Source organism: Ambystoma mexicanum, chromosome 4p, assembly GCF_040938575.1.
Source record: "Ambystoma mexicanum isolate Mex_15411 chromosome 4p, UKY_AmexF1_1, whole genome shotgun sequence".
In the NCBI taxonomy this organism is placed as follows: Eukaryota; Metazoa; Chordata; class Amphibia; order Caudata; family Ambystomatidae; genus Ambystoma; species Ambystoma mexicanum.
This window is the reverse complement of record NC_090927.1, coordinates 844,780,097-844,789,461: the sequence shown is the minus strand read 5'-3', so window position 1 is coordinate 844,789,461 and position 9,365 is coordinate 844,780,097. Positions and strand designations below refer to the sequence as shown.

Genomic DNA, 9,365 nt, shown 5'->3' with positions numbered 1-9,365 from the left:
TTTATAGCGGAAATGTTGGACAACATCATGAGGGCTGGAGCTACCTTTTTACATAGAATTAGCATACAGGTAGTGTGTTCATGGGTAATAAATCGACTTTCACATGTAATGCAGTACAGAGAATATTGAGTCCTTCAAGAGGCATGAAAGAAAACCATTATTGTGTTGATTGTTCTCTCCACCTCCCTGCAACAGACACAGGATGGATGAATTAAAGTTATCCTACCAGACATAGGAGTCCTGAATGGGCCCACCAGTCTTATATATCTCGCCTGATCGAGCGATGAGCGTGGTATCATGTTGCAAGTGGCTGCATGGCTTAGCTTACTAAATGCAAATGCATAAGAGTAATATTCTTAGCATTTCTAGAGCCTACGGCCACACCACACTGAATGCACCCGATCTCGTCTGATCTCGGAAGTTAAGCAGTGTTAGGCCTAGTTAGTACCTGGATGGGAGACCGCCTGGGAATACCAGGTGCTGTAGGCTTTTTTGTGCTCCAAGTTCAGGAAGTGAGCCATTTCACAATTGCCTTTCAAAACTGCAAGGTCTAGCCGACTAGATGCTTAAAAGTACAAAACTCACAAGGCCCAGAGCCTACGGCCACACCACACTGAATGCGTCTGATCTCGGAAGCTAAGCTGTGTCGGGCCTCGTTAGTACCTGGATGGGAGACCGCCTGGGAATACCAGGTGCTGTAGGCTTTTTTGTGCTCCAAGTTCAGGAAGTGAGCCATTTCTCAATTGCCATTCAAAACTGCAAGGTCTAGCTGACTAGATGCTTAAAAGTACAAAACTCACTAGGCCCAGAGACTACGGACACACCACACTGATTGTGCCCGATCTCGTCTGATCTCGCAAGCTAAGCAGTGTCGGGCCTAGTTAGTACCTGGATGGGAGACCACCTGGGAATACCAGGTGCTGTAGGCTTTTTTGTGCTCCAAGTTCAGGAAGTGAGCCATTTCACAATTGCCTTTCAAAACTGCAAGGTCTAGCCGACTAGATGCTTAAAAGTACAAAACTCACTAGGCCCAGAGCCTACGGCCACACCACACTGAATGCGCCTGATCTCGTCTGATCTCAGAAGCTAAGCAGTGTCGGGCCTAGTTAGTACCTGGATGGGAGACCGCCTGGGAATACCAGGTGCTGTAGGCTTTTTTGTACTCCAAGTTCAGGAAGTGAGCCATTTCTCAATTGCCTTTCAAAACTGCAAGGTCTAGCCGACTAGATGCTTAAAAGTACAAAACTCACAAGGCCCAGAGCCTACGGCCACATCACACTGAATGCGCCCGATCTCGTCTGATCTCGGAAGCTAAGCAGTGTCGGGCCTTGTTAGTACCTGGATGGGAGACCGCCTGGGAATACCAGGTGCTGTAGGCTTTTTTGTGCTCCAAGTTCAGGAAGTGAGCCATTTCTCAATTGCCTTTCAAAACTGCAAGGTCTAGCTGACTAGATGCTTAAAAGTACAAAACTCACTAGGCCCAGAGCCTACGGCCACACCACACTGATTGCGCCCGATCTCGTCTGATCTCGGAAGCTAAGCAGTGTCGGGCCTAGTTAGTACCTGGATGGGAGATCACCTGGGAATACCAGGTGCTGTAGGCTTTTTGTACTCCAAGTTCAGGAAGTGAGCCATTTCACAATTGCCTTTCAAAACTGCAAGGTCTAGCCGACTAGATGCTTAAAAGTACAAAACTCACTAGGCCCAGAGCCTACGGCCACACCACACTGAATGTGCCCGATCTCGGAAGCTAAGCAGGGTCGGGCCTAGTTAGTACCTGGATGGGAGACTGCCTGGGAATACCAGGTGCTGTAGGCTTTTTTGTGCTCCATGATTAGTAATTGCGCAACTTCTCAATTATTTTTCAAATTTGGTATGTTTCCAAAATAATTGTATCCCGTTTTATAGCGGAAATGTTGGACAACATCATGAGGGCTGGAGCTACCTTTTTACATAGAATTAGCATACAGGTAGTGTGTTCATGGGTAATAAATCGACTTTCACATGTAATGCAGTACAGAGAATATTGAGTCCTTCAAGAGGCATGAAAGAAAACCATTATTGTGTTGATTGTTCTCTCCACCTCCCTGCAACAGACACAGGATGGATGAATTAAAGTTATCCTACCAGACATAGGAGTCCTGAATGGGCCCACCAGTCTTATATATCTCGCCTGATCGAGCCTGATCGAGCGATGAGCGTGGTATCATGTTGCAAGTGGCTGCATGGCTTAGCTTACTAAATGCAAATGCATAAGAGTAATATTCTTAGCGTTCCTAGAGCCTACGGCCACACCACACTGAATGCACCCGATCTCGTCTGATCTCGGAAGTTAAGCAGTGTCAGGCCTAGTTAGTACCTGGATGGGAGACCGCCTGGGAATACCAGGTGCTGTAGGCTTTTTTGTGCTCCAAGTTCAGGAAGTGAGCCCTTTCTCAATTGCCTTTTAAAACTGCAAGGTCTAGCCGACTAGATGCTTAAAAGTACAAAACTCACAAGGCCCAGAGCCTACGGCCACACCACACTGAATGCGCCCCATCTCGTCTGATCTCGAAAGCTAAGCAGTGTCGGGCCTCGTTAGTACCTGGATGGGAGACCGCCTGGGAATACCAGGTGCTGTAGGCTTTTTTGTGCTCCAAGTTCAGTAAGTGAGCCATTTCTCAATTGCCTTTCAAAACTGCAAGGTCTAGCTGACTAGATGCTTAAAAGTACAAAACTCACTAGGCCCAGAGCCTACGGCCACACCACACTGATTGCGCCCGATCTCGTCTGATCTCAGAAGCTAAGCAGTGTCGGGCCTAGTTAGTACCTGGATGGGAGACCACCTGGGAATACCAGGTGCTGTAGGCTTTTTTGTACTCCAAGTTCAGGAAGTGAGCCATTTCACAATTGCCTTTCAAAACTGCAAGGTCTAGCCGACTAGATGCTTAAAAGTACAAAACTCACTAGCCCCAGAGCCTACGGCCACACCACACTGAATGCGCCCGATCTCGGAAGCTAAGCAGGGTCGGGCCTAGTTAGTACCTGGATGGGAGACTGCCTGGGAATACCAGGTGCTGTAGGCTTTTTTGTGCTCCATGATTAGTAATTGCGCAACTTCTCAATTATTTTTCAAATTTGGTATGTTTCCAAAATAATTGTATCCCGTTTTATAGCGGAAATGTTGGACAACATCATGAGGGCTGGAGCTACCTTTTTACATAGAATTAGCATACAGGTAGTGTGTTCATGGGTAATAAATCGACTTTCACATGTAATGCAGTACAGAGAATATTGAGTCCTTCAAGAGGCATGAAAGAAAACCATTATTGTGTTGATTGTTCTCTCCACCTCCCTGCAACAGACACAGGATGGATGAATTAAAGTTATCCTACCAGACATAGGAGTCCTGAATAGGCCCACCAGTCTTATATATCTCGCCTGATCGAGCCTGATCGAGCGATGAGCGTGGTATCATGTTGCAAGTGGCTGCATGGCTTAGCTTACTAAATGCAAATGCATAAGAGTAATATTCTTAGCATTCCTAGAGCCTACGGCCACACCACACTGAATGCACCCGATCTCGTCTGATCTTGGAAGTTAAGCAGTGTCAGGCCTAGTTAGTACCTGGATGGGAGACCGCCTGGGAATACCAGGTGCTGTAGGCTTTTTTGTGCTCCAAGTTCAGGAAGTGAGCCCTTTCTCAATTGCCTTTTAAAACTGCAAGGTCTAGCCGACTAGATGCTTAAAAGTACAAAACTCACAAGGCCCAGAGCCTACGGCCACACCACACTGAATGCGCCCGATCTCGTCTGATCTCGGAAACTAAGCAGTGTCGGGCCTCGTTAGTACCTGGATGGGAGACCGCCTGGGAATACCAGGTGCTGTAGGCTTTTTTGTGCTCCAAGTTCAGGAAGTGAGCCATTTCACAATTGCCTTTCAAAACTGCAAGGTCTAGCCGACTAGATGCTTAAAAGTACAAAACTCACTAGGCCCAGAGCCTACGGCCACACCACACTGAATGCGCCTGATCTCGTCTGATCTCAGAAGCTAAGCAGTGTCGGGCCTAGTTAGTACCTGGATGGGAGACCGCCTGGGAATACCAGGTGCTGTAGGCTTTTTTGTACTCCAAGTTCAGGAAGTGAGCCATTTCTCAATTGCCTTTCAAAACTGCAAGGTCTAGCCGACTAGATGCTTAAAAGTACAAAACTCACAAGGCCCAGAGCCTACGGCCACACCACACTGAATGCGCCCGATCTCGTCTGATCTCGGAAGCTAAGCAGTGTCGGGCCTCGTTAGTACCTGGATGGGAGACCGCCTGGGAATACCAGGTGCTGTAGGCTTTTTTGTGCTCCAAGTTCAGGAAGTGAGCCATTTCACAATTGCCTTTCAAAACTGCAAGGTCTAGCCGACTAGATGCTTAAAAGTACAAAACTCACAAGGCCCAGAGCCTACGGCCACACCACACTGAATGCGTCTGATCTTGGAAGCTAAGCAGTGTCGGGCCTCGTTAGTACCTGGATGGGAGACCGCCTGGGAATACCAGGTGCTGTAGGCTTTTTTGTGCTCCAAGTTCAGGAAGTGAGCCCTTTCTCAATTGCCTTTCAAAACTGCAAGGTCTAGCCGACTAGATGCTTAAAAGTACAAAACTCACTAGGCCCAGAGCCTACGGCCACACCACACTGAATGCGCCTGATCTCGTCTGATCTCAGAAGCTAAGCAGTGTCGGGCCTAGTTAGTACCTGGATGGGAGACCGCCTGGGAATACCAGGTGCTGTAGGCTTTTTTGTACTCCAAGTTCAGGAAGTGAGCCATTTCTCAATTGCCTTTCAAAACTGCAAGGTCTAGCCGACTAGATGCTTAAAAGTACAAAACTCACAAGGCCCAGAGCCTACGGCCACACTACACTGAATGCGCCCGATCTTGTCTGATCTCGGAAGCTAAGCAGTGTCGGGCCTCGTTAGTACCTGGATGGGAGACCGCCTGGGAATACCAGGTGCTGTAGGCTTTTTTGTGCTCCAAGTTCAGGAAGTGAGCCATTTCACAATTCCGTTTCAAAACTGCAAGGTCTAGCCGACTAGATGCTTAAAAGTACAAAACTCACTAGGCCCAGAGCCTACGGCCACACCACACTGAATGCGCCCGATCTCGGAAGCTGAGCAGGGTCAGGCCTAGTTAGTACCTGGATGGGAGACTGCCTGGGAATACCAGGTGCTGTAGGCTTTTTTGTGCTCCATGATTAGTAATTGCGCAACTTCTCAATTATTTTTCAAATTTGGTATGTTTCCAAAATAATTGTATCCCGTTTTATAGCGGAAATGTTGGACAACATCATGAGGGCTGGAGCTACCTTTTTACATAGAATTAGCATACAGGTAGTGTGTTCATGGGTAATAAATCGACTTTCACATGTAATGCAGTACAGAGAATATTGAGTCCTTCAAGAGGCATGAAAGAAAACCATTATTGTGTTGATTGTTCTCTCCACCTCCCTGCAACAGACACAGGATGGATGAATTAAAGTTATCCTACCAGACATAGGAGTCCTGAATGGGCCCACCAGTCTTATATATCTCGCCTGATCGAGCCTGATCGAGCGATGAGCGTGGTATCATGTTGCAAGTGGCTGCATGGCTTAGCTTACTAAATGCAAATGCATAAGAGTAATATTCTTAGCATTCCTAGAGCCTACGGCCACACCACACTGAATGCACCCAATCTCGTCTGATCTCGGAAGTTAAGCAGTGTCAGGCCTAGTTAGTACCTGGATGGGAGACCGCCTGGGAATACCAGGTGCTGTAGGCTTTTTTGTGCTCCAAGTTCAGGAAGTGAGCCCTTTCTCAATTGCCTTTTAAAACTGCAAGGTCTAGCCGACTAGATGCTTAAAAGTACAAAACTCACTAGGCCCAGAGCCTACGGCCACACCACACTGAATGCGCCTGATCTCGTCTGATCTCAGAAGCTAAGCAGTGTCGGGCCTAGTTAGTACCTGGATGGGAGACCACCTGGGAATACCAGGTGCTGTAGGCTTTTTTGTGCTCCAAGTTCAGGAAGTGAGCCATTTCACAATTCACTTTCAAAACTGCAAGGTCTAGCCGACTAGATGCTTAAAAGTACAAAACTCACTAGGCCCAGAGCCTACGGCCACACCACACTGAATGCGCCCGATCTCGGAAGCTAAGCAGGGTCGGGCCTAGTTAGTACCTGGATGGGAGACTGCCTGGGAATACCAGGTGCTGTAGGCTTTTTTGTGCTCCATGATTAGTAATTGCGCAACTTCTCAATTATTTTTCAAATTTGGTATGTTTCCAAAATAATTGTATCCCGTTTTATAGCGGAAATGTTGGACAACATCATGAGGGCTGGAGCTACCTTTTTACATAGAATTAGCATACAGGTAGTGTGTTCATGGGTAATAAATCGACTTTCACATGTAATGCAGTACAGAGAATATTGAGTCCTTCAAGAGGCATGAAAGAAAACCATTATTGTGTTGATTGTTCTCTCCACCTCCCTGCAACAGACACAGGATGGATGAATTAAAGTTATCCTACCAGACATAGGAGTCCTGAATGGGCCCACCAGTCTTATATATCTCGCCTGATCGAGCCTGATCGAGCGATGAGCGTGGTATCATGTTGCAAGTGGCTGCATGGCTTAGCTTACTAAATGCAAATGCATAAGAGTAATATTCTTAGCATTCCTAGAGCCTACGGCCACACCACACTGAATGCACCCGATCTCTTCTGATCTCGGAAGTTAAGCAGTGTCAGGCCTAGTTAGTACCTGGATGGGAGACCGCCTGGGAATACCAGGTGCTGTAGGCTTTTTTGTGCTCCAAGTTCAGGAAGTGAGCCCTTTCTCAATTGCCTTTTAAAACTGCAAGGTCTAGCCGACTAGATGCTTAAAAGTACAAAACTCACTAGGCCCAGAGCCTACGGCCACACCACACTGAATGCGCCTGATCTCGTCTGATCTCAGAAGCTAAGCAGTGTCGGGCCTAGTTAGTACCTGGATGGGAGACCACCTGGGAATACCAGGTGCTGTAGGCTTTTTTGTGCTCCAAGTTCAGGAAGTGAGCCATTTCACAATTGCCTTTCAACACTGCAAGGTCTAGCCGACTAGATGCTTAAAAGTACAAAACTCACTAGGCCCAGAGCCTACGGCCACACCACACTGAATGCGCCTGATCTCGTCTGATCTCAGAAGCTAAGCAGTGTCGGGCCTAGTTAGTACCTGGATGGGAGACCACCTGGGAATACCAGGTGCTGTAGGCTTTTTTGTGCTCCAAGTTCAGGAAGTGAGCCATTTCACAATTGCCTTTCAAAACTGCAAGGTCTAGCCGACTAGATGCTTAAAAGTACAAAACTCACTAGTCCCAGAGCCTACGGCCATGCGCCCGATCTCGGAAGCTAAGCAGGGTCGGGCCTAGTTAGTACCTGGATGGGAGACTGCCTGGGAATACCAGGTGCTGTAGGCTTTTTTGTGCTCCATGATTAGTAATTGCGCAACTTCTCAATTATTTTTCAAATTTGGTATGTTTCCAAAATAATTGTATCCCGTTTTATAGCGGAAATGTTGGACAACATCATGAGGGCTGGAGCTACCTTTTTACATAGAATTAGCATACAGGTAGTGTGTTCATGGGTAATAAATCGACTTTCACATGTAATGCAGTACAGAGAATATTGAGTCCTTCAAGAGGCATGAAAGAAAACCATTACTGTGTTGATTGTTCTCTCCACCTCCCTGCAACAGACACAGGATGGATGAATTAAAGTTATCCTACCAGACATAGGAGTCTTGAATGGGCCCACCAGTCTTATATATCTCGCCTGATCGAGCCTGATCGAGCGATGAGCGTGGTATCATGTTGCAAGTGGCTGCATGGCTTAGCTTACTAAATGCAAATGCATAAGAGTAATATTCTTAGCATTCCTAGAGCCTACGGCCACACCACACTGAATGCACCCGATCTCGTCTGATCTCGGAAGTTAAGCAGTGTTAGGCCTAGTTAGTACCTGGATGGGAGACCGCCTGGGAATACCAGGTGCTGTAGGCTTTTTTGTGCTCCAAGTTCAGGAAGTGAGCCCTTTCTCAATTGCCTTTCAAAACTGCAAGGTCTAGCCGACTAGATGCTTAAAAGTACAAAACTCACTAGGCCCAGAGCCTACGGCCACACCACACTGAATGCGCCTGATCTCGTCTGATCTCAGAAGCTAAGCAGTGTCGGGCCTAGTTAGTACCTGGATGGGAGACCGCCTGGGAATACCAGGTGCTGTAGGCTTTTTTGTACTCCAAGTTCAGGAAGTGAGCCATTTCTCAATTGCCTTTCAAAACTGCAAGGTCTAGCCGACTAGATGCTTAAAAGTACAAAACTCACAAGGCCCAGAGCCTACGGCCACACTACACTGAATGCGCCCGATCTTGTCTGATCTCGGAAGCTAAGCAGTGTCGGGCCTCGTTAGTACCTGGATGGGAGACGGCCTGGGAATACCAGGTGCTGTAGGCTTTTTTGTGCTCCAAGTTCAGGAAGTGAGCCATTTCACAATTCCGTTTCAAAACTGCAAGGTCTAGCCGACTAGATGCTTAAAAGTACAAAACTCACTAGGCCCAGAGCCTACGGCCACACCACACTGAATGCGCCCGATCTCGGAAGCTGAGCAGGGTCAGGCCTAGTTAGTACCTGGATGGGAGACTGCCTGGGAATACCAGGTGCTGTAGGCTTTTTTGTGCTCCATGATTAGTAATTGCGCAACTTCTCAATTATTTTTCAAATTTGGTATGTTTCCAAAATAATTGTATCCCGTTTTATAGCGGAAATGTTGGACAACATCATGAGGGCTGGAGCTACCTTTTTACATAGAATTAGCATACAGGTAGTGTGTTCATGGGTAATAAATCGACTTTCACATGTAATGCAGTACAGAGAATATTGAGTCCTTCAAGAGGCATGAAAGAAACCCATTATTGTGTTGATTGTTCTCTCCACCTCCCTGCAACAGACACAGGATGGATGAATTAAAGTTATCCTACCAGACATAGGAGTCCTGAATGGGCCCACCAGTCTTATATATCTCGCCTGATCGAGCCTGATCGAGCGATGAGCGTGGTATCATGTTGCAAGTGGCTGCATGGCTTAGCTTACTAAATGCAAATGCATAAGAGTAATATTCTTAGCATTCCTAGAGCCTACGGCCACACCACACTGAATGCACCCGATCTCGTCTGATCTTGGAAGTTAAGCAGTGTCAGGCCTAGTTAGTACCTGGATGGGAGACCGCCTGGGAATACCAGGTGCTGTAGGCTTTTTTGTGCTCCAAGTTCAGGAAGTGAGCCCTTTCTCAATTGCCTTTTAAAACTGCAAGGTCTAGCCGACTAGATGC

At 47.2% G+C, this 9,365-nt stretch overlaps 20 non-coding genes and 10 pseudogenes across 20 annotated transcripts; all 30 read left to right on the top strand.

Moving 5' to 3' along the window:
* Window positions 1–370: 370 nt before the first annotated feature.
* Window positions 371–489, top strand: LOC138458487 (5S ribosomal RNA). The gene has a single exon (XR_011262425.1). It is a non-coding gene; the product is annotated as a 5S ribosomal RNA (ribosomal RNA).
* Window positions 490–595: 106 nt separating this feature from the next.
* LOC138458809 (5S ribosomal RNA) lies at window positions 596–704 on the top strand (annotated as a pseudogene).
* Window positions 705–810: 106 nt separating this feature from the next.
* On the top strand, window positions 811–929 carry LOC138455812 (5S ribosomal RNA; annotated as a pseudogene).
* A 106-nt stretch (window positions 930–1,035) lies between these two features.
* Window positions 1,036–1,154, top strand: LOC138456167 (5S ribosomal RNA). Its single transcript, XR_011262070.1, has one exon. It is a non-coding gene; the product is annotated as a 5S ribosomal RNA (ribosomal RNA).
* Window positions 1,155–1,260: 106 nt separating this feature from the next.
* On the top strand, window positions 1,261–1,379 carry LOC138463187 (5S ribosomal RNA). Its single transcript, XR_011265774.1, has one exon. It is a non-coding gene; the product is annotated as a 5S ribosomal RNA (ribosomal RNA).
* A 106-nt stretch (window positions 1,380–1,485) lies between these two features.
* On the top strand, window positions 1,486–1,604 carry LOC138463052 (5S ribosomal RNA). Its single transcript, XR_011265639.1, has one exon. It is a non-coding gene; the product is annotated as a 5S ribosomal RNA (ribosomal RNA).
* Window positions 1,605–1,709: 105 nt separating this feature from the next.
* Window positions 1,710–1,818, top strand: LOC138457858 (5S ribosomal RNA; annotated as a pseudogene).
* Window positions 1,819–2,281: 463 nt separating this feature from the next.
* On the top strand, window positions 2,282–2,400 carry LOC138461546 (5S ribosomal RNA). Its single transcript, XR_011264161.1, has one exon. It is a non-coding gene; the product is annotated as a 5S ribosomal RNA (ribosomal RNA).
* A 106-nt stretch (window positions 2,401–2,506) lies between these two features.
* On the top strand, window positions 2,507–2,625 carry LOC138455397 (5S ribosomal RNA; annotated as a pseudogene).
* Window positions 2,626–2,731: 106 nt separating this feature from the next.
* Window positions 2,732–2,850, top strand: LOC138464248 (5S ribosomal RNA). The gene has a single exon (XR_011266830.1). It is a non-coding gene; the product is annotated as a 5S ribosomal RNA (ribosomal RNA).
* Window positions 2,851–2,956: 106 nt separating this feature from the next.
* Window positions 2,957–3,065, top strand: LOC138457182 (5S ribosomal RNA; annotated as a pseudogene).
* A 463-nt stretch (window positions 3,066–3,528) lies between these two features.
* On the top strand, window positions 3,529–3,647 carry LOC138463677 (5S ribosomal RNA). The gene has a single exon (XR_011266263.1). It is a non-coding gene; the product is annotated as a 5S ribosomal RNA (ribosomal RNA).
* Window positions 3,648–3,753: 106 nt separating this feature from the next.
* Window positions 3,754–3,872, top strand: LOC138453855 (5S ribosomal RNA). Its single transcript, XR_011260557.1, has one exon. It is a non-coding gene; the product is annotated as a 5S ribosomal RNA (ribosomal RNA).
* A 106-nt stretch (window positions 3,873–3,978) lies between these two features.
* LOC138456156 (5S ribosomal RNA) lies at window positions 3,979–4,097 on the top strand. Its single transcript, XR_011262069.1, has one exon. It is a non-coding gene; the product is annotated as a 5S ribosomal RNA (ribosomal RNA).
* A 106-nt stretch (window positions 4,098–4,203) lies between these two features.
* On the top strand, window positions 4,204–4,322 carry LOC138462215 (5S ribosomal RNA). Its single transcript, XR_011264819.1, has one exon. It is a non-coding gene; the product is annotated as a 5S ribosomal RNA (ribosomal RNA).
* Window positions 4,323–4,428: 106 nt separating this feature from the next.
* Window positions 4,429–4,537, top strand: LOC138458970 (5S ribosomal RNA; annotated as a pseudogene).
* Window positions 4,538–4,643: 106 nt separating this feature from the next.
* LOC138456144 (5S ribosomal RNA) lies at window positions 4,644–4,762 on the top strand. The gene has a single exon (XR_011262068.1). It is a non-coding gene; the product is annotated as a 5S ribosomal RNA (ribosomal RNA).
* A 106-nt stretch (window positions 4,763–4,868) lies between these two features.
* LOC138454697 (5S ribosomal RNA) lies at window positions 4,869–4,987 on the top strand. The gene has a single exon (XR_011261363.1). It is a non-coding gene; the product is annotated as a 5S ribosomal RNA (ribosomal RNA).
* A 106-nt stretch (window positions 4,988–5,093) lies between these two features.
* LOC138459555 (5S ribosomal RNA) lies at window positions 5,094–5,202 on the top strand (annotated as a pseudogene).
* A 463-nt stretch (window positions 5,203–5,665) lies between these two features.
* LOC138465272 (5S ribosomal RNA) lies at window positions 5,666–5,784 on the top strand. The gene has a single exon (XR_011267845.1). It is a non-coding gene; the product is annotated as a 5S ribosomal RNA (ribosomal RNA).
* A 106-nt stretch (window positions 5,785–5,890) lies between these two features.
* On the top strand, window positions 5,891–6,009 carry LOC138463302 (5S ribosomal RNA). The gene has a single exon (XR_011265888.1). It is a non-coding gene; the product is annotated as a 5S ribosomal RNA (ribosomal RNA).
* A 106-nt stretch (window positions 6,010–6,115) lies between these two features.
* LOC138457180 (5S ribosomal RNA) lies at window positions 6,116–6,224 on the top strand (annotated as a pseudogene).
* A 463-nt stretch (window positions 6,225–6,687) lies between these two features.
* On the top strand, window positions 6,688–6,806 carry LOC138462692 (5S ribosomal RNA). The gene has a single exon (XR_011265287.1). It is a non-coding gene; the product is annotated as a 5S ribosomal RNA (ribosomal RNA).
* A 106-nt stretch (window positions 6,807–6,912) lies between these two features.
* Window positions 6,913–7,031, top strand: LOC138463289 (5S ribosomal RNA). Its single transcript, XR_011265876.1, has one exon. It is a non-coding gene; the product is annotated as a 5S ribosomal RNA (ribosomal RNA).
* Window positions 7,032–7,137: 106 nt separating this feature from the next.
* On the top strand, window positions 7,138–7,256 carry LOC138463277 (5S ribosomal RNA). Its single transcript, XR_011265864.1, has one exon. It is a non-coding gene; the product is annotated as a 5S ribosomal RNA (ribosomal RNA).
* A 666-nt stretch (window positions 7,257–7,922) lies between these two features.
* Window positions 7,923–8,041, top strand: LOC138458475 (5S ribosomal RNA). The gene has a single exon (XR_011262422.1). It is a non-coding gene; the product is annotated as a 5S ribosomal RNA (ribosomal RNA).
* Window positions 8,042–8,147: 106 nt separating this feature from the next.
* LOC138456133 (5S ribosomal RNA) lies at window positions 8,148–8,266 on the top strand. The gene has a single exon (XR_011262067.1). It is a non-coding gene; the product is annotated as a 5S ribosomal RNA (ribosomal RNA).
* A 106-nt stretch (window positions 8,267–8,372) lies between these two features.
* On the top strand, window positions 8,373–8,491 carry LOC138455757 (5S ribosomal RNA; annotated as a pseudogene).
* A 106-nt stretch (window positions 8,492–8,597) lies between these two features.
* On the top strand, window positions 8,598–8,706 carry LOC138459554 (5S ribosomal RNA; annotated as a pseudogene).
* Window positions 8,707–9,169: 463 nt separating this feature from the next.
* LOC138463676 (5S ribosomal RNA) lies at window positions 9,170–9,288 on the top strand. The gene has a single exon (XR_011266262.1). It is a non-coding gene; the product is annotated as a 5S ribosomal RNA (ribosomal RNA).
* The last annotated feature ends 77 nt before the right edge of the window (window positions 9,289–9,365 follow it).